Consider the following 21,165-nt stretch of genomic DNA (forward strand, 5'->3'; position numbering starts at 1 on the left):
GTCGGATGTGTTTGTGTAACAGTCATTTCAGTGAAGTGGATTAGAATTCATCTATTGTTCATTAGGTATCAGGTCCCTGAATATTTTACAGATTGAGATTTCTTTCCCAAACTGTAGCCAATATAAAATGTATACTACTAAACAGACAGTGATGTAAGGGTATGGTATTCTTGTGCTGAGTGACAATTCCAGCCTAATGTATTATTCTGTAGAATTCAGAAAGAAATGTATCTACTAGATTTTGCATTTTATGGTGTTGTTCTGGGTCATAGGAGTTAGCCTTTAGTCTAACATCTGCATTCAATCTGTATATACTCCCAATTCTCAGCTGACAATTATATGTCTTAGGGACATGGTTCAGTGGACATGGTGTTGATTTGTTGACTGCTGGAATGGATGATCTTAGTGGTCTTTTCCAATCTTAACTATTCTACAATTACATGATTTTATGATAACATGTTGATCTTTCCTATTGGAAAGGTAACAGAATGAAATAGGAGGAAATAAAGAAAATCTGATGGATGGAGAGAAAAGAGTAAGACTCAAGTCTTATTTGGACGTAAATATATAGAAACTGAGAAAAATGAAGTAGTGTTTGTTAATGGAATTCATACTCTTTGGAAAAAAAACCCAAAAACTTGCAAATCTAGATTTGGAAAGCAAGTTCTTCCGGTGTTTAATGCCTCAGCCTATTGATAATGAGACCAACTAGGGAGCTAATGAACAAGCAAGCAAGGTGCTAGCAAGGTGCATGGGATCACCCTTGGCTCCAAGAAGGATCTAAACCTCAGTTGCTATAACTGCATTACCTGTTTGGAGAGCAGAGCATGGTGTGGGCCCTCTTCCATCCTCTTTGCCTTCAAGGTAGCAACTAGAGAGTACAGGGACGTACTTCTCAGGTGTCTCCAAATTGTGGGTAGCCATCCTGCCTGTAACAGAAGCCAGTGAGAGTGTTGACCAACAACTAGCCTTGACATCGAAAGACTTTGGTTGCAAGTTGTGTTTGATTTTCAGTATGAACTCTAGTTCATTCCTGAAGCACAACGATGGCCTGTTGATTCATATCTTCATGTTATCACTAGAAACACTTTCTTAAATCAGGGCTATGTAGAGATGGATAAGTTTAAAAAGTAGGAAGCACCAACAAGGAAAGATGTGGCTAATCCTGGTGAACAGGAGTAGAAATGGGCAAGACAGAGGCAATCTCTTGTTTTGGAGCTTTGATTCCAAAGCTGTATCACACGCCAGGATGCATCATGGATCCACAGAGCTCACGGCTGCATGTTGCAGATGAGGATGGCTCTGCTGCACTCGGCACTGAATTGTGTCCAACCACATTTTCACTGATCTTCAGCCATGGAGACACAGCAATGAGGGATTTTCTGTGTGCTCCTGCTAGGCTAGTGAGGAGGAAATCTTTCTTGACTTCCCACCATGCTGCAAACTCACCTTCCCATAACAGAACTGAAGCACCTGCCAAGTGAGGCTAACAACGGGAAGGAAAAAGGGAACAATTCAAAATATGGGATGCTTAGCTTTTATACAAAGAAGAGCTGTAAAAAAACAAAAGAGAAAGAGGAAGGAAATGCAACAAGTAGCTAGAGAGGGAGAAATTATGCAAGTTTCAAGAGTACTGTGCTGATGTAGTGTTCAGTGGGCTCTTAGTAAGAGGTGGTACTTTGTGCACTGATCACATTTCTAATTTACCAAGAACTTTTTGTTCAGAGATCTGCAAGCGCCTAACACACTTTAGTGTCAAAGTCACCGCATTTGTCAGTGGAGAAGCCAACTTCGGAATGCCATTAAAAGCAAAAGCTGTCTAATGTTCTACTTCTTAAACACAAATATCAAAGAGAGAGAAAAAAGGGTGAGTTGGAGGGGTGGGGAGGAGGGAGGGAAGAGTCAATTGCTTTTGCAGAAACTGCAGTTTCTTTCAAAAAACCTGTCATTGACATCTTTCCCCAGAAAACATTTTGTCATGCACATCAGTGTATGTCTTTAAGGAGATCAATCTAGAGGAGTCAAACCAACAATCATCACGTGACAGATTTTCAGATGGTGTTCTCATCAATCACACTGATAATGAGGTGGCAAATTGCTGTCTTATAGCAAAACTAGAAAGACAACTACCCCAGTAGGTGTCAATGAATATGTCAAAGGATTGTCCCTAGGGGAGTCTGAGGAGGTTCTCAGAAACCTTTTTGTGAAGGTTTTGAATGCAGAATACTTTATTGATCACTAAAGAATTTGCACTGACATACTATTTCCCCATGACATTTGAACCACCAATTTCCTAGCTCATGGTGAGTACCTATTTGGCGAACACTCTTTGGGAGTTTTCTTTCATCTTTAGATACACTAAGAAATGGTTTAATATTATCTTTGCCTTTCATCTCCTAAAGAACATCAAAAGAAGGTTTTACAAGTTATCTACAGGCAAAATGTCTGAAAATGCTTAGTGGTTTTGATCCAGTAGTGATAATTCAGAATTAATTTATTTAGATTTAGATTATATTCTGGTCTATTTACACATATTGAGTAGCATTTTATACTCACTGTCTTTTTAGTGGAATAGTCCTGTTTATGGAGCAATCTGCTATTAATCTGAAGAGCTGGATTATCAGTATACTGACTTTTGAAGATAAACTGGTCCTTTTGTTCTCTGTTTCCTAAGTTTCTTAGCATCTGAATTGGAGCCCAGTACACTCCTTCAGCCAGAGATCATGTAGCAGTGAACTGACATTCCCTCCAGATTATTTCCCCAAGAGATTGCTGGCAGACAGGCTGCTCTTTGCCGGGTCTGAAGTACTGCAAACTTTGTTTTCCCAATATTCAAGTGATAATGGTAAAGATTTTTTTTTTCTCTTGTATTTTTTCTCACACTTATTACTCTGAAAACAGTACGGACCATCCTTTTCTCTCCTTAAGCAAATAATATTGCAAGAAGAGTAACAGTAAACATTTTACGACTGCTGCATTGATTGCTCTCAGGTTAACTGTGAACCCGATTTCACAAGACTTCACTCAGTGTTTAATTGAAATATGTGTCCAAACTGCTTTAAAAAATTTTAAAATTAAAAAAAAATTATTCCAGGTGTTAAAAAACACCTGGATAAAAATATTGAGTTTTCTGAAGAGAAAAGGTGGCATCAGCCTAATTTCACATGCATCTTCTGCCAGATTGTTGTGAAAGCCTGAAAAAAGCAGTCCAAAAGATTGCTTTGCAGAATGTCAAAAGTTGGAGACTGGAACAATGTCTAGGATTGAACCTGCTTCTGACCTTTGACATTCCATGAAAAAATATACTGAAGCACATCTCTACTTCAGCATTATGAGTAATATATTTCAAAGCATTTATGAGCCTTCTCTAATTCCAGTTAAAGTTAATGGAAGAATTCCCATTGAACAATACTGATAGTAAATGTAATCTTGTTGGATTGCCAAGGGACCAGCTGTGAAAGGACTACTATTGTGCTAGACGCTAGCAGTAGCAAGCTCAAGTCCCTAAGAGCTTATGATCTAAACAGACAAGACTGCCCCATGGGGAGGGAACAAAATTGCCAAGGAACTGAATGGCATCCTATTATACCATGCATAATTGAGTCATATCAGTGTTTAGTATCTTGGATTAATCTCCCAATTAATCCAATAGGCATTAGAGACTTGAACCAGAGAAAATACAATTTCCCCTTAATCTTTTGGTTTGAATCTCCATTGTATTTAGGTCTCAGTTCATATTCATTCAGTTTGTTACCTGGGCATTTAAAAGATTAATAATGTGGGACTGCAGGTGAGGTAGCAAGAGTCATTTTCGAAGGCAAGGGAACATCAGAACCAGTGTGAACATCACGAGAATGTCCGTAGTATGTACTTCAGCATATGGAGTAGCCCTTCATATATTTATTAATCCTCCTGGACATCTGCTGTGATAAGTGCTGCTGAGACAGGCCTGCCTTGGGATTTAGGATTTTTGTCTTTTCACAGGTGCCAAACCAGAGCAGCAAAAGCAGACTGTGAAACTCAGTGATGCTACTGCCATCTCCAGCTGTCCTCCTCTCATGCTCCCCCACAGGCAGCTAGCTTGGATAGTGGTGAGTGTTAGCAATAGAAGCTTGTAGACCATTTAGACTCAGGAGGGCTGACTGTGGTTTTCTTTCTTTTGCAAATTTAAATACTGGGATCTTCTTTGGCTATGTATGTATACCATGTGTGTTTCTGTACTGAAAAGTATCAGCACCCTGGAAAAGACTGAGTCCCTTAGCAACAAAATCTGGATCCTTTTGCCTTGATCAATGGGAGAGACATTTCCAAGTGACATTTGAAAGAAACATTTCCAGACTAGCTTTACTGCTGTAAAAATTGTGATGTAAAATGCTATGAGGTGAAGCATGAGACTCCTTTGACCATTGCTTTCCTCAAAGACACCGAGCTGGGGAGGATGAGGGCAGGGAGGCATTAGAGAGGGTGCTATTCTGAGCCTGCATTAAAGCCCCTACAAATTCTCAGTCATGTTGTCCCAGTCTGAAGATTTGTAAGAATTCTGATGCACTATAAGTGATAACCCACAGCTGCTATTCACATCCTGAAATTAGTCTCTACCCGAAAGACTCTCTTGGAGGATTATGTGATCCTTTCTTGCCACCCACTCACTCTGTCATTTCCTAAACTCTGATGTTTTTTACAGCATCTCTGGTAGTTAAAAGAACATATGTACATGTATATCCCCAGAGCAGACTGCAAACATGTTTTTAGAAGTACACAAAAAGACATCTATTTCATAGGTCAAACCAAAGGAATCTGGCTTTTATTGTTAAAGGACTCGAGGGAACACATGTACTGCTGCCGGCGTCTCTCCACACCCACTCTGTGTGATGACTACAGAATCATTTTAATCAAGAATGAAGACTACATAATTCAAGCAACAGGGTCAAAAGTCTGATGTCTACAGGGAAAGTGCATTGGTTTAACTTCAGTCAGATTTTAAATCTTGGTTTTAAGGCTTGGCTAAATAATTAGGTAAGTAGATTAATTTAATTTAATTTAAAACTAAGCTAATTTAAGACAAACTAATAGCTTTTCTTTTTACACTAAAATGAATATATTCCCACAAGAGTTTGCACTGATTTATCTAAATCAATTAAATTCATATCCTAGGTCAAGCCACTGCAACATTCCCACGTAACTAAGGCCTTAAAAAAGAATTTTAAAGATATATATCTCAGTTAAATACTTTAGCTACAGTCTGAAACATATTGAAGTCAATGAGACAGGAAAGCAAGCTGCCAACAAGATACACTCTGAAGTGTCTTTCTGAATCAGTGGCTTCATTTTCTGCTCTAAGGAAGACACCTCCATTTCAGCAAAAGTCATCTTCAGATCATGGTGAGTTAACATTTTCACTTCTTCTATATTGGCAGATGGAGATTAATCGTAGTTGTTTTTGCATGAATGGGTCAAAGTTATTTGTACTATATTTTATTTGTTGTTGCAGCAACAGCCTAGCTTAAGACAGACCAAAACCACAGAGATGTCTGCATAAATATTCAGATAACTGCCATATGCCGTGTGATCGTGGCTGCTCCACTATCCCGAAGTATTCTAACTAGTACAATGCCATGAGCTGTTATCAAGTTTTCCAGCAGGATAGATGGGTAATGGGCTGTAAGCGTGAGCGCAGCTGACATAGTGGGTTTCTCCAGATCCTCTTGAGACCCAAAGTTGATTTCCAATGTATTTCATATTTATATGTTATTATTTATGTTCATTTACTCCTAATAGAAGCTTATTTGGGAAAATCTGTTCTCTTCGACCTTCAGTCCTCTGCTTGTGCTACATCCTTATCTTTCTAGAAACTCCTGCGATTGTACTTAAGTGCAGTACTCCATCTGTTTTCAGCAATACAGTTTGGACTTTGCATCTCTTCCCCATGAAAGCAGGTCAACTATTGCAAGGTGCTTGGGAATTTCTTTGACAAATGGAAGGGACTCTTCTCCCCCCAAAGAAGGCCTCTTACTCGTGCATTCAGTAGCATTTGTATTCAAAGTAATAGGAAATGATGGATGCTTTGAAGATTGTTCATCTTTCATACAGACCACATATTTTGTGTGTTGTAATCAGAAATTGGCAGTACAAAGATGAAAAATTTGTGAAGATCAGAGCACTGTTTTGTTCCCCCCCATTTATTCTAGGGATCAGCATGCCTAAGAGCATCTGGAATTGTCAAAAGGCAGATGGGTCCATAGTGCCTTCACATCTGATACTCTTTACACTGACTTGCGGAGTGAAGCCACTGCATGAAAGGAAGAAATATTTTCCTTCACTAACTGTATGCTTGTCTCTCCGATACAAGCAAACTCCTGGCAGATAGCCCCACCTGACTCCCATGTAGAGTGTTGGATGTGGTGTAGGGAAGGTCTAATATACAAGTGATGCTAAACCACACTTGGGTAGTTGGTTCAAATTATAGCTTCTCTTTGGGTTTTACTGGTAAGAGTGAAGCTGTGAAGATTTAACCTTCCTGTCCTTTAGCCTGTTGTCCATTTTTGCAAATTGTTCTTAGCCCTGACCTTGTCTCCACACTGAGATGAAGTCTGTGTCCATCTGTGATTTCTGCTAGGATCACTTACATCTTCTCTGGAGCTCTTCCTGACAAGAAAGCTACCTTGATGGTTTCTTTCTATCATAGTTCAGTAATAATTATTATATAAGCAGTTATTCCCAGGGGGTAAAATGCAAAAGAAAGGAAATCAAGATATTCTTCAATCAGAGTTAATAGGACATATCTATAGCATATGGACACAAGTCAGCATATGTCTGGGGTGCAAGTATGTAGCAGAATAAGGTATGTGGAGTGGAACAAAGAAGAGAAGGGCACTGACCAGGGCTTTGGATGGAGAACTGGACCCATATCAACCTGCCCCATGTACAGCTAACAGGCAGACAGCTGTATGCAAAATATGCTTACCTCCTCTTCTCGTTTGTCAGCCATCTCCAAACTCACATTGCTTTACCCATCTTTATCCATGATTTCCTTTTGGACCCAAGGACACAACCTATCATTTTTGTTCTGCTGTTCTGAAATCTCTTTTCTCCTGTGCTTTTTCTGTGCAAAAGCATTTGAAATACTTCACTGGTTCCCCAGGTTAATACTTGATAGGTAATGTAATTCTCCTAATGTCTGTCAGGCGTGTAAGACAAGGCCAGCTGTTCCTGCATGTTTAGACACTGTATGATCTCCATGTGCTTTGCTGGGTCTGTTGTTGCTTGCCTGGACTGAGGTACATATCATCTGGGTTACTCTTTACTGTGAAAAAACTGAGCATGTGAGCAGTACATTTCTGTAAATATTTATTTGAACATTGACACAAAAGTAAATCAACTCTGTTCCAGTTCCTTTGGATTGCTCTGAGTGTTCACAGGTAGAAATATTTACAATTTTTAAGTAAATAATGAAAATCACCTCAAGCTGTGATATTTGAATCAATGAATGTGAGTTCTTGCACAAAAATGATGATCATAAGCTGTCTAGGTGGTATACAGAAAGGTTCTAACAACTCAGCTTAAATTATGGCTCTCAATTATTAGCAAGTTATGGCTTGTGATCAATATACCAGCTGCCCATCAAACCATACAGGCAATAAAACTGATCCACAAAAGCAAGATGGAACTTGGTGAAAAAATAATGATGTGCAATGTATTCATCCAGCTCCAGACAACACAGATAGTCCATTCCCTTCCCTGTAGAAAAGCTCATCATCAATGAAATAAAACATTTTATGACTCAGTCAAAGGAGTGGAGCTATGACATACAATCTGTAACATACATGTTTACGTAATTTCTTGGGAGTGGAAAAATAAGTCCATTCTGTATAATGAAAATGCCAACTGGAAGGCCAACTACCAGTGAAGCTGATAAGCTTATTCGTTCTGTCCTTCTGGAAGAAGAAAAGAAAGAAAAAAAAAAACAAACTGAATCTGATTCTGATCTCCTTTGCACTCAGCTTAAGTGAGAACATAATTAGGCCCACTCGTTCTTCCTTTAAAAAATGCTTTCTTTCATTAGAACTAAATGCTGATAACAGCATGCTGGATGAGTTACGGATTTTTTATAGTGTGGGTGAAAAGTTAAATATGTGTAGCAACAGCATATGTCTGCCCAACTAGACCTAACCCCTTTCTTTAGAGAGCAAATTGGATGCAGAAGACAACACATTTGCTAAGGAATGTTTCAGTGTAAAAGAATCATGTAATTTCATCAGTTAAAATGACTGAAAAAGAAGTCCAGAAGAAAATAGAACCATTCTGATTTAATCCCAGACAAATCAATACGTATCTAATGTCCTGCAAAAGAAATTGCACTGCTGGTGAAAGAATCTTCAGTTTCATGTATGGGTGCCTCAATAAACTAAAGAATAGAATAGAAGTTAGCTGTTAAAAATTTAAACTTGCTTAGATATGTTTTTATTAATTCTTTGTAAAATGTTTTTGCTTTTGTCTACAACACTATATCTTTGCTCAACTACAAAGAAAGGCAGGGTGTGAACAAAGAAATAAGTAAATTTCTCTAACCAGAAGTCTGATGGGCTTCACTTAATTATCAAAATAGTGCAAAAGAACCAATAGGTTCTGACATCAGCTTATGCTGTTCTTCCTAGGGAGCTATCTCCAAGCCTTAATTCCCTCACCTACAAACAGTCTTCTTGTAACTGGGAACTCATGATGTGAATGAAGTCAGCAACAGCATTTCGTATGCAGCTTTTCCTGAGCAGATTATACTGACTGTGAAGGAATCAAACTCTTCTATCTTGCATAAAATTATTGATTGATGTATGTGAGTTCTTAAGCATATGAAGTAAGAAATCTGTCTCTTTATCTTTCGGTGTGTTTGTTTCTGATGGGAAGAAAACAAGATTTTACGTATGGTGCTAATACTTTCCCCCTTCACGTTGCTAATATTTCATGAAGAGTTTTAAAAGCAAATAAGGATTATAAAATGCTGCAGGATCAAAGCAAACAGACTGCACTGGAAACCTAGATAAAAATGTAGATAGTCTAGAGACAATATGGGGAAATTTAGGTTTATAATTTCAAGGATTTTTCTCATGGGAAAAGTAGCACTTTGCTTTAATAAAAGAAAATAAGTAGCTAGAAGCACAACCCATTTGCTGTTTGATGTAACAATGTTATCTATTCCTTGGGCTTTTTTTTTTTTTTTTTCTGTTCAAGGCATAAAATAATTATTGGAGAGGGCCGTTTCATCTCCTTGGAGTACAAAAGTCCTCTTGCTAATTGCCACATCAAATGACTAGAGGACCTCAATGGAAACCTTCAAATGACTGTGAAAAAATTCAGGCCATCACTAAATGCTGGGCACTTTTTGTGTGTGTGATTTCCCATTGCAGATTAGGTTACTTGGGTGTGGGCTTATCACACAGGAAAGGACTGGCTGCAGATTAGTTCTGCACCATTGCAGGTCTGTTATGCCAGTTTCATCCTTGACCAAATCGATGGCTAGCACCTTTATTGTATTTTTGTGATACGAAAGAACACTGGACTGTCCAAGCAACAAAAGAAGCAGCAGAAGGCCTACTGTGTTTCTAAAGTGTTACTTCTCTACTTTTTGTCATGCACCAGTGACATGAGTGCCAGGTCCCAGACTTAAACCTCACACAGAGTCAGAAAAAAGCTGTCAGTCTCGGCTTGTTCAAAGACAATTCCTTTGTGAAGATCAGACTAAAGTGGCATGGTCCATATACTCCCTAAAGCATGCCAAGGAGTCAGAAAGTCATAATCTGCCTTTGTACTTATTGCCATTCACATTTTCCTCCATAGCTGGTGCCCAATTACCAGTGCTGTAATTTTTCTCTATTGTTAGGAAGCCATAAGAGTTAGCTACCACTTATCCAATCAGGGTCGTGACCCGATGTATTTAGGCTTTGCAAATATAAGTAACAGTTCCCTTATCAGTGTCACCAGGACTCTTTAACACTTAGCAAGCAGAAAGATAAATATACTTGGCAGATACAATTTGATCCATTGCTAAGCCTTCCATTTTACCAATGACCCATGGTGCTCTGCCATTCAAGTGTATGTTAACTGTTATAACCTTATACCCTTCGGTGTTGGCTCAGAAACTGACCAACTTATGCTCTCAGGAAAGACTCCTATGACAGCCTGTAAACCTGATCTATAGCACCAGGGTTTGCTTTGGGAAGCCAGTGATGATTCTGAGCTTGCTTACACAAGTCATGCTCTTAGCATTTTTTCCTCATGATTTACACAAGGACAAGAGCTGGGCTCTATCTCAGGCCTACTTGTTTCTTGGAAGAGGAAGCCAAAATACAGAACAGTTGAGTTCTGTATTGCTTTCAGAAGCATCTCTTCTCACCTATTGACTTTCTTTGATTCATATTTTGCTACAGTGCCCCTTTACAACTCAGATCTATCCTGAAAAGTTCTGACAGCATTCCTCTCCTCTTTCAGGCATTTTCTTAGATCTCTGCCAGTCCACGAAGCCTACGAGAGGACAGTGCTACAAAGGCTTCAGGAGAGTGCTGCAGGAAGCTGGAGGGAACAGATTCTCAGCTATACATTCCATTCCAAAGGTAACAGGCACTTACATATACCAGTACAGAGCACCTAAAATTAAATTGCAAGCATATGGGTATCATTTCTTCATTTTGTGATCATCTAATTTATCTGTAGCCTCAAAATAATGTGGTAAAATATTTTCAGGAGGTCTGTTTCTATTGCTCCAGTCTTCAGTGCTGGGGAGCTGTGCTAATAGCTCTGAAAAAAATAATATCGAAATTTCTTTTGCATTTATATTTCCTAACAATAAGGTTCAAAATAAACTTAAAAAATTGCGGTAAATCACTATGTTGAGAGAGCATAATGCTGCAAAACTTATAGGTTCCATGTAGTGTCCAAAACATCTCACAGCAGCAGTTCTGAATTTGAAATTCATAATAAATAGTTCGAACCAGAGCAAAGTGAGCAGTGTCACATGAGATGCCCTATAGTTTCACTCAAACTCTAGCAGTTTAACAACATAATACTGCTGCAGAGCAGCAGAAGTGCTTGGACCAAAACCAGCAAATGCTGTTAAGCATGTATTACTTTGCTTGTTTACTTTAAACCCTTTTAAGCTTAAGTCCATCTATCTCTCTAGCAGGTATCAAAATAAGACTTTTTAGCAGAATTATATTTAGAATGAACTTTTTAGAGGAATGGTTGAAGCTGCAGCATCATACCTAGAGGAGCAACTTTTTATGTAGTGTAGGGCAAGAATTCAAGTGTGACCACCAGCATGAAAATCATGTAATAAAACTATCAAAGTAGACTGGAGATTTTGGCTATCTTGAAAATGCATTTTGATTGACTAGAGGTCTGCAAGTTTGAGGAATTAAGTTATTGCCTCTCCAACAACTTCCTGAGAAATATATTTCTCACTTATCAGTATGAAAATTCTAAACATTATTATGAAATCTAAATATAAAACAACTAAAGAAGTTAATACTAAAACAAGTAGACGTTAACCAGCCACACTCCCTAGATTGCTGTACAAATCTCCTTATTCATTCTCACTGTACAATTTCTTTGACCCTCACATTGAGAACTTATTTATATCACTATAAATTGCATGGATGACAAACTGAGAAAAAAGAGAAAGGTACTGTTCTGTCAGTTCCTGGTCTTATGAAAAATCTGGCAATGAGGCAATGTTTTGAACCATATGAGCAATAAGTAATCTGCCAATACATGAGAGCAGACTGGTTCAGAGGTTGCTGTTAAGAATCTCTTTCAAATTAGCAATATGCACTGGAAGAAACAATGCTGAAGATTTTACAGCAGCATGAGGATAAAGGAGCTTTGTAGAAAGAAGGAGCAGAATATGAAATTTGTATGCTAACACATATTTCCACATTATTTTGTACCACTGACTGCTAATATCATGAAATTCAGTAGAATCCCATTATCAACCACATTTGATTAGACAAAAAGCAACACTGGCAAATACCAGAGCTAGCCCTTGCACTGACCATAGAGACTTCACACCTTCAGACATATATATTAAATTACAAGGAGCTTACAGACTGTTTTCAGTTATTTTCACTGTGTCAGCAATTTTTATGAGCATGAGTAACAGTTTCTATAAAAATATTCTTCTTCAGTGAGTGATCACATGCTTTAGTTCTCCAAGGTACTTAAATACTACTTAGCTGGTACAAGAAAGAAGACAACATCTTCTGGGAAAATTTGAAGTAACCTGGTTCTTACAGTGGAACCTTAACAAATCTGAAAGGGTAGCCAAGACCCCTCATTCTTGTAAAATGATTTAGCCAAAATTAATGGCTGAATAGCAGTAGCAATTCACTCATGTATGCAGCTGGGTCATGACTGAGTCACCATTTTAGTCAAGATTAAAGCACATAGTCAACCTTTCCACTTGAACATATATCTGTGCACATAAAGAATTGTTTGGTCTTCCGTCCCATGTCTGGAACTCAGAGGTGAATTTATGTACTTTAACATGGCAAGTTTCCTCATCCCCTCTCCCACATAAAAGTTAAAAGCTTTATATGAATTACTTGGTAAGTTTCAGTTTTATACTACAAATAATAAGGAAACATTATGTTACAACCACTTCTTTCAGGATTATGAATCCAGTATTTTACCACTAATGATGCAGCATCAGCACTATTAATACTAAAGTTAGAAGCCAGGAGAGGTCTCATTTCTTTTTTAGTTTTAAGAATTGCCTGGATAAAATGGAGAGAGAGCAAAAAAATTTGTATTTGCACAGCAACATCAGTTCACGCTGATGAGACTTTCATCACCATTAAGCACCGTTTCATCTCCCTTCTCAGTTTTAAAGGGACTTGCTAAACATCCTGTATATTCTTGGACAAAGACACTACACTAACAAGGTGCCCTTCCTCCTTGGAAAAACTTCATTAAGTCGAGTAGTTAGTACTGCTAGTTAAAATCATCAGGTTGAAGGGCATGCCCACTGATTACATGGCTTCTCTAAATCCACGTGGTTTCTCGCTCTGGCTGCTCTTTTCCTCCTGCTTTGAAAAAGCCTGCCTGACTGATATTTTGAAACCACTGTGAATCAATAAAGTAATGTTTGGAGGTTTTCTTTTTTTTCTTTTCTTTTAACATCAAAACTTCAAAATCACTAACATATTTTTTAGAGCATATTTTCTAATAGTTTCTAATCCAAGAGATGGTGATTTAGTTGCACACCTAGCTCTTGGCAGCATGCAAAGGCTAAGCAGAATCTCCAAGGATAGCAAAGTCTGTACTTTGATGATACAGTACAAGATTTGCAAGTGTGGCTCTACTGCTGCCAACTGAACTTCTGGATTCAGACTCTGCTAGTCTTAGCCCCAGATTATAATATTATTGTTCAACTAAATCTCTAGTCCAGTTTTCTTAGAATTCCTATCCTTCGGAAGTAGTTTATGGAAGATTTCTTTTTAAGTGGTAGCTACATGGGACTTAATGCAGATGATATATTTTGGGCTATCACTCTTATCTGGATTTGAGATGCTCAGGAGAATTAGGAATTATTTTTTGCCTTTTAATGATGTGTTAGGGCATGGAGTTTCCTGAACATTTAGCGAAGGGATGTCAGGATGAAACAGCTGCACGTATTAAACTAGCAGTGAAATCCAACTCCTTTTCATCTCCTCAGTTATACAGCTTTTTGTGAAATTATTCCACAGGGCAATGTGTGAATAACTGTTAACTAATGTATGATCAATTCAATTTTGAGGTGGTATAAATGGGACTGCCTGCGTAGTGCTGACGTATGTGATGGAGCCAGCACTGAGAAAACACAGTGTCATAAATTGATTCAAGTTAAATGACCTGATTCCGTGCTAATTATTTTATAGTTCATTGACTTTCAGAAAATGTGAGAACTGCAAACCTTGTAGCATCCAGGTGCTACGAGATAGCTGTAAACCGAAAGTCTTTGATGCAACAAATGGTGTGTAGGGGCAGCTCCATACAGGCATTTTAACACAAAGGCTCGCTTACAGAGTTACTGCCAAAATAAAAAATAAATCAAGCCGTAATAGCTAGTTTGATCCTGCTTAAAAAACCCTTACGTGAAAGAATCTGGTGCACTGACCTTACCTTTCCCCATCGGTTCCTTATTTCTTCCCTTGTTACAGTGTAAAAGACATCTACAGAAAGTTTAAAGAGAAATCACTTAATTATTAATGTCAGTATAAAAGAAAAGCTCTTGTGGAAACAGACATTGGATTCAAATATTACTTTTTAATACTTTTTTAATACTTTTTATAATAGAGATTAGAAATCTTCAAAATTATTTTAGAAACAAGAATGTGGATAAAATAACACAACATGTTTAGAATACCCTTCACTCTCCTTCAGAAGAAGGCAGGGTAACATAATTGATAGTGCACTTAAGTAGGGTGGAAACGGAGTACTGATGAAAATGGTCGATCTTAATCAGGTTTTAAATCAACAAGCAAGATGCATTGATTTACAGGGCTGGCTCTGATCTTGTTTGGTATTTTTTTTTCATCATTTTTCCATTAAAAAAGATTGTTTCTTCTGTAAGTGACAAAGCCTGCTTCTCCTTTTGGCTTACCAGAAAGTTTCCTTGTGTCTCTTCATATTTATTTCAGAGTTTGCTTTGCCTCGTATGTATTACTCATGCATTACTCAGATCTTTCAAGCTGCATTTAGAAGAGAATTTGGAGCTAATCTAAATATATAAAATATTATTTTACGAAAACTAAGTTATCTGAAATACAGAAAAAGTAAGATATGGTTTTACCAAGATAGGGCACTGGTAGATTTCTTAGATAAAGGAACAAGATTTTTATATATTAAACTAAATTAATTGGCTTTTTAATAGCTACAGATGAGGATTTGAGACTTGTTATATATTATCTCTCATAGTCTGACCTAATTCATGATTTGGGAGTGGGAGACCAACTTCCTTGCCTTCAAATCCTGAGGAGTTTCAGAAGTTAGAGTCAGCTTCTCATTGTACCAGTCTAAAAGAACAGACATACGAGAAAAACTTCAATAGTACAACAAGCTCTGCTCAAAGAAGTTCACCCAGCAGCCGATTCAGTGCTTTGGCTTTTGTTAAAAAGTAAGCAGAATTAATTCACTGTTGTCAGAGAAGATGACAAAGTGCATGGTGCATGCATGCACAGCTCTTGTTTTTATCCAAGTCCATTACAACCCCAAGAATGTTATAACTTCCCTTTCCTTCCTCTCCCAAGTTGGAATGGTTTTGGATGATTTTGTGATATAGTTTAGGGATATCCCTGAGATCAAGCATCTAGTGTAAAAAATCATAAATTATAAGCACTTTAAAATCTTTCAAGCATTAGTTTATTGGTTCACAGTGGTTTCAAAATGTCAATCAGGCAGGGCTTTTCTAGGACCAATGGGGCTTTGTACCCAGGGATCTTCTTGCTCTGCAGAGCACAGATGATTTGCCAGAAATATTAATTTCCATTTTCCCATCTATATAAATGTAAACATCAGTGGTGATACTCATGTCTAGAATTCAGAATAAAGAAGAGATGAGAAAAGAAAAAAGAAAGTAATGTTAAATTACCAGTGATAGTCATCATTAATTTATCTGAAGTTCATCCCTGGGAAAAAACAATTAAACTTTTTGCCATGGTGATTAGAGCAGGAAAGGAAATTCACATTAAATGAGATTTATTGAGGAACTCAATATTATGTAAAAAAAATTTACTAGGATTTGCAAATTCAAAATTTTCCTAAATTAGAAGTAGAGGAAAAATGTGATTTTTCCTAGAAAAGTTGCCTACACATCTTAAAATACCATTAAATGCAATTTGAAACAAAGTTATCAGTTAAACACAATATTTAAGTTAGTTTTTATTTTCAAAATTATATAGCGAGATATTTTAGATAATAATTTTAATTACTTCCTTTAAAATTATTTTAAAGATCTTATTTCTCTTTTTTTCTCTTTTTTTTCCCCCTCCTATATTGTTTTCCAAGCTGGAAAATACTGAAGTATGAGAAGGAAGGGAAAAGTGCTTGCAAAGACCAAAAATGTGTGAAAATCTGAAATCGCAAAAACCCCTAAAATAGTGAAAGGAAGTTGGAAAGAATAGAAAGAAACTTCTTCTCTGTTCCTTGTTTCAGCTTCTTCATTTGATTTGTGGAAAATCTACTCAAACTGAACGGTGTTTCAATATGAAGGATATTAGTCTTGTAATTGTTCAACTAATTAAGTTAAAAATATTGATATTTAAGTTGGTAAATTACATTTCACGAGTCATAAAATAAGATCAGCTGCACTGGTGTTGGCTGATTGTAGTCCTAGCTTTGCCCACAGATGCGTATTTCCAAGGCTATTCTGTTTAGATGCTTCACTTAAACAAACTTTCTGGGCACTTAGATGATATCAACACAAAGGGTCAGTTCAAATCATATTTGATTTCAGTTTCAAAATATTCTTCGTAATGGAAGGCACTCCATGCAATTGTTCACTTTGGTACACCAAGCACAATTTTTGTCAATAGGGAAAATCACTCTATTTAAGCTTTTCACCTTTTCTTTGCTGCTGTAGAATTTTACTTTCGGTTTTATGTCTGACCAATTAACCTTACTTCACTACAAGTCCTATTAATCAGAAATATATGCATTTGTGCTTAATTTCCATACAGCATCTGTTTGACCTTCATTGTATTTTGGAGAGGGGAAGAAAAAAAGAAAGATGAAATGAAATAATGTTTCTAGACTAATTTATTAAGATATAATATTATTGCTTTTTCTTCTTTTAAAGAAATAATACCCTCACTAGCAGATTTCTGTTAATCACAGATAAATGTTATTTGCTATTCCAATGCCCGTTTGCCATGAAATCTAAGGATAGCATTTGAAGCAGAAAAATAAGCCCTAAAAACAAATAAGCTAGTGTTTAATACAGATTTGGTAACATTCATGCAAAAGAAATACTCATTCTCAAAGTTCATGAGTCACTGGAAAATAGATTTCAAACTATTATATTGATGTAATAATTTGAAACTCTATAACAGTGTGGAGTTTTAGCAGGGTTTAAGAAAAGACAGTGAAGACCGAGAATTCAGTCTTGCTCATGGTCCCTTCAGAGATGTACAGATTTCATCAAATTTATTTTGTCAGTCTTTTGGTAAGTAGTTGGCATAGGAGTCCAGCTATCAATCACTAGATCTTCTTTAGTTTAGATATAAATAGCGTAGGTGAAGGTTTAGGGTTGTTTATGAAAAATCCACACAATCTTTTTTTAATCTGTTACTGACAGATGGAAATACCACAGCATTTTTTCAGGGCAAATTCAATGCCTGTTGTTGCCTACAGCTTAGAGTATGAAGTGCTAGCTAACTGGTCAAAATGCAAGAAAACAGCATTTTCATTAAATACTTCAGCCCTGATATGAGAAGAAAGGTAGGCGGTAGCCTACAGTGCCATCCTTGAATGTCAAGGTGTTGAGCTGGGTCTCTTCTCCCTAGCAGATGCCTCATGTAACTCTTCAAAACAGACAATACTTCTGTGCCTTCACTTCATTTTTTTTTCCCCTAAAATTACACATCTTTGTTTTTTGTCCTCCTCATTAGTTTTGTTTTCAGGGAGGTTCTTCAGAGCAAGAGGCTCCATTACATGTCTACATGTGGGGAAATGACCCAGTGGATGGCCTCCCCTTCAGCTGCTCTCTCACTCCCCTCCCTCATGAGGGCATGAGGGGGCAGAAATAGGATGAAAAACCTTGTGGCATAGATAAAGACAAGGAAATTACTTACTAGTTACTGTCCAGCAATTATTTACCAATTTGTCACTTGGAGAAAATTAATTTTTTGCTTTGGCTTTTTTGAGAAACAAAAATTGAAAAAAATCCTTTCCCACTTCATTCCTAATTCCTCTTTCAATGAATGTAAGGTGCGATGGGTCCACAACAGTTCCTTTCTGCCTCTCCTTCCTTCTCACACTGTTCTCTTGCTCCAGCATGGTCCTCTTCAAAGCAGGTTCATGCTTTGCCTTGGAGCACTTCATTACCCTCCTTTTTCTCTGACCTCAGCCTTCACCCCATTGCTTCTTATTTTTTTTCCCTTCTATGCCTGCCTTTTGCAGTGTTTTTGCCCTTTCTTTTATACATTTTCCCTGAGACACCACCAAAAAGCCATGTGAGCTCTGGGACCTTGGTGATGTCTGCAAGGACAGCTGCTGGTCCGTCTCTTGTCCACAGGGTGTATTCTGTGATCACTTCTGGTTCTAATGCGAGGGAGCAGGTTGATATACAATGTCACTATTTCCAACCTCAGATATTCAGCAAATGTTTTTTTTTTCCCCAAATACTTTTCAATGGCAAATATAGATACCTTTTTGTTTGTATTTTGACCTCCAAGCCTTGAATCTTTTTCCAAACACGTAGTCAAGAAACTCACTTTTCAAAAGTCACAAGAGTTGAGTTTCTTATGAGAGTCTGGTTCAATCCAAGGAGAGAAACCTACATTTATGAAAAATAATATTGCAACTGTCGTGCTGGCTGATGTCCTCTACTTTTACAAGAGAACAATAGAAAATCAATTACACTGACAACCCCCCTTGTGGGGTAAAAGTGTGTAGGTTTCCCAACAGACATAACAGATGTTTATTGAAGACTGATTTCTGAAGGTAAGGAAATTAGTCATCTTTTCAAGAATATTATATCTTCATTTCCTCAGCTACATATTGCAATCCTTCTTCATTTCCAATAGTGTTAGGCTTTACCACAGAGACAACTGCTTTGTGTCGGACTAAAACCACTACTTTTTTTGCTTATGAACTAGCAAGAGTGTGCAGATGATGACACTCACCAAAATTCTCAGCAAACTGACATTGCATTGGGTGAAAAACATTTGTCCTGTTCCTTACCCCACCGTACCACCCTTCTCTGTCTCATATTTGTACATCAAGAAAAATATACAATATTTGGTATTAAAACTTACTTTTGTAGAATGTTGTAGCAGCACACATTTTTAGAGAAGAATTCTGCCAGGTCAGGGAAGGATTTATTTTCTGAATGCTTAATACATATTTAAAAGCTGATAATAGCACATGACAGTACCAAAAACGTTATATAACTTCTTGAGTGTCTATTAAAAAGTAGAGGCTTGCCATTAAAAAAAAAAAAAAAAATAGAAGCCTGTGAGATTCCCACCATCTGGATGGAGTCTTTTTTCTTCCCAGATGAATTAGTTGTCAAGGGAGGAATTATTTTAGGCATCAAGTAACCCCTGATTGTGAGTGACAGACTAACACAAGAGCAGATGCAAGGTTACTGCTGCCTATCCATTATGTGGAAAGGAGACCCATGCATGTCCTACTTACTGTGCATACTGACTTGGGTTATTAAAAGAGTAACTAGAGGTGGGTCAGACCCAGAAGATAGCTCATACTGCTCACAACAGATGTTCTTTCACAAGAGAGAAAACAAACACTGGATACTTTCTGGGGATACTGTAGAAGGAGGGGTCTTTACTACTTTCAGCAAGTCACTAGTACAGATTCTCAACAGAAGCACAAATCAACTTTTTCAAAGAATAGTTGTTTGGAAGCTTTCTTAGAGCCCGAATTCTGCAGAAATCATGCTCTGGGATAACAAAATCTCCCATTCATAACAGCATCATGATAAAGTCATATAAATAGAATGACTGCTAACTTTTTGAATGTAAACTAAGATAGAAATCATTTTTTTATCATCACCTATTTCAGCTGATGAAAGTCTCTTTATTTACATTAATATGGATCTCTGTAAATCCCCCTGTCCTCGTAGGCACCACTAGTCTATTATGGGAATGTTTAGTAGCATCTACTCAGTAACATTATATTTATAGATTTATTTAATACAAACTATTTCCAGATAGACAATGAAAGAGACACTACTATAGTAGAACTGTATGAAATGCTGTATAGATTTTTTTTGCATCTTACCTTAATTCACTATGAATTGAAAACTCAAATCCTGTCCCTCCAAATATTTACCATGTTTTTAGGAGAACGTTTAGATTGGTCTCACATCTGAACCAGCTCTTTGATTTAGTGGACCCAATGTAAGCTAAACCTAAAAATTCAAATTGTTCTGGTGGGCTGTGAAGCATCTTACAATCTGAAAAGGAAATAATATCTGCAAGCAATAAACATTGCAAGCCACTACCCCCAGATTCTTCCACTCTGTTATAAAGAGAGCAGGGATCCAAAAAAACGGATATATGAAATAAATGTGTGCTAATTACAATTGCTATTTGTTCGTTTTCTCTTTAGAGACCGTGATGAAACACGAGAGGACTGCGGACTGTTCCAGCTGAGAATAAAGAAATAAAAAACAGTGCCATCTTGTGGTAAGTAAAATACTATGACGAGGGAAAATCGATTTTTAGCATACAGTCAAAACTATTAGAGTAAGGCTTTCTAGAATGGGAGTTGGTGCCTTTTTCCTCCCCTGGCTCGACTTCTTTGATGAGCTTTTTAGTTCTGCTGTTAAGAAAAACAGTAGTGTCCAGTTCTGTCAACAAGACATGATTAGTAGCCACAGTATTTTGACTTTAAGTGAACATATTTGCTTCTAAATCCTGATTGTATTATCCTATTTTACACCCATCCGTAATCTGTGTATTTGAAGTACTGAAGCAGGACATGAATCAATGCTTATGCTCGTTATCTCACTGCTGAAATGCCATAAAGTTGAAACTGCAGCTCAGGATGACTGTATAGCACAAAGTATCACCCCTTGGGAAAGTCATTTTCAAGAAACAAGGTGTATTTTCTGAAAACAGGCTCTCTGAAGTTATGCGGTCTGCTCAGGCAGGTATGTACTGATGGAAATGATATCAAGAGTGCCAAAACACAGCAGTGCCTTGCTCCAATTGCTGATATCGCAGTATGACTGGAAATAAACCTGAAGCTTTATCAGGCACAGTGACTTTAACGAAATACTTCTAAGGCCTAAGTAAGGCTGTTGAAATCAGCAGGATCTTTTGTCTTTGACCTAAATGGGCCAAGACTAGGGTACACATACTTCTAACATTATCCATCATTTTCTGGTTTACACCATGGGATTTTCTCTTCAATCATGTGATCTGTTTACCACTTCAGTTAGTGGCAATAACATAA

Source organism: Lagopus leucura, unplaced genomic scaffold, assembly GCF_019238085.1.
Source record: "Lagopus leucura isolate 7727_CA_CO unplaced genomic scaffold, USGS_WTPT01 Super-Scaffold_1, whole genome shotgun sequence".
Classification (NCBI taxonomy): domain Eukaryota; kingdom Metazoa; phylum Chordata; class Aves; order Galliformes; family Phasianidae; genus Lagopus; species Lagopus leucura.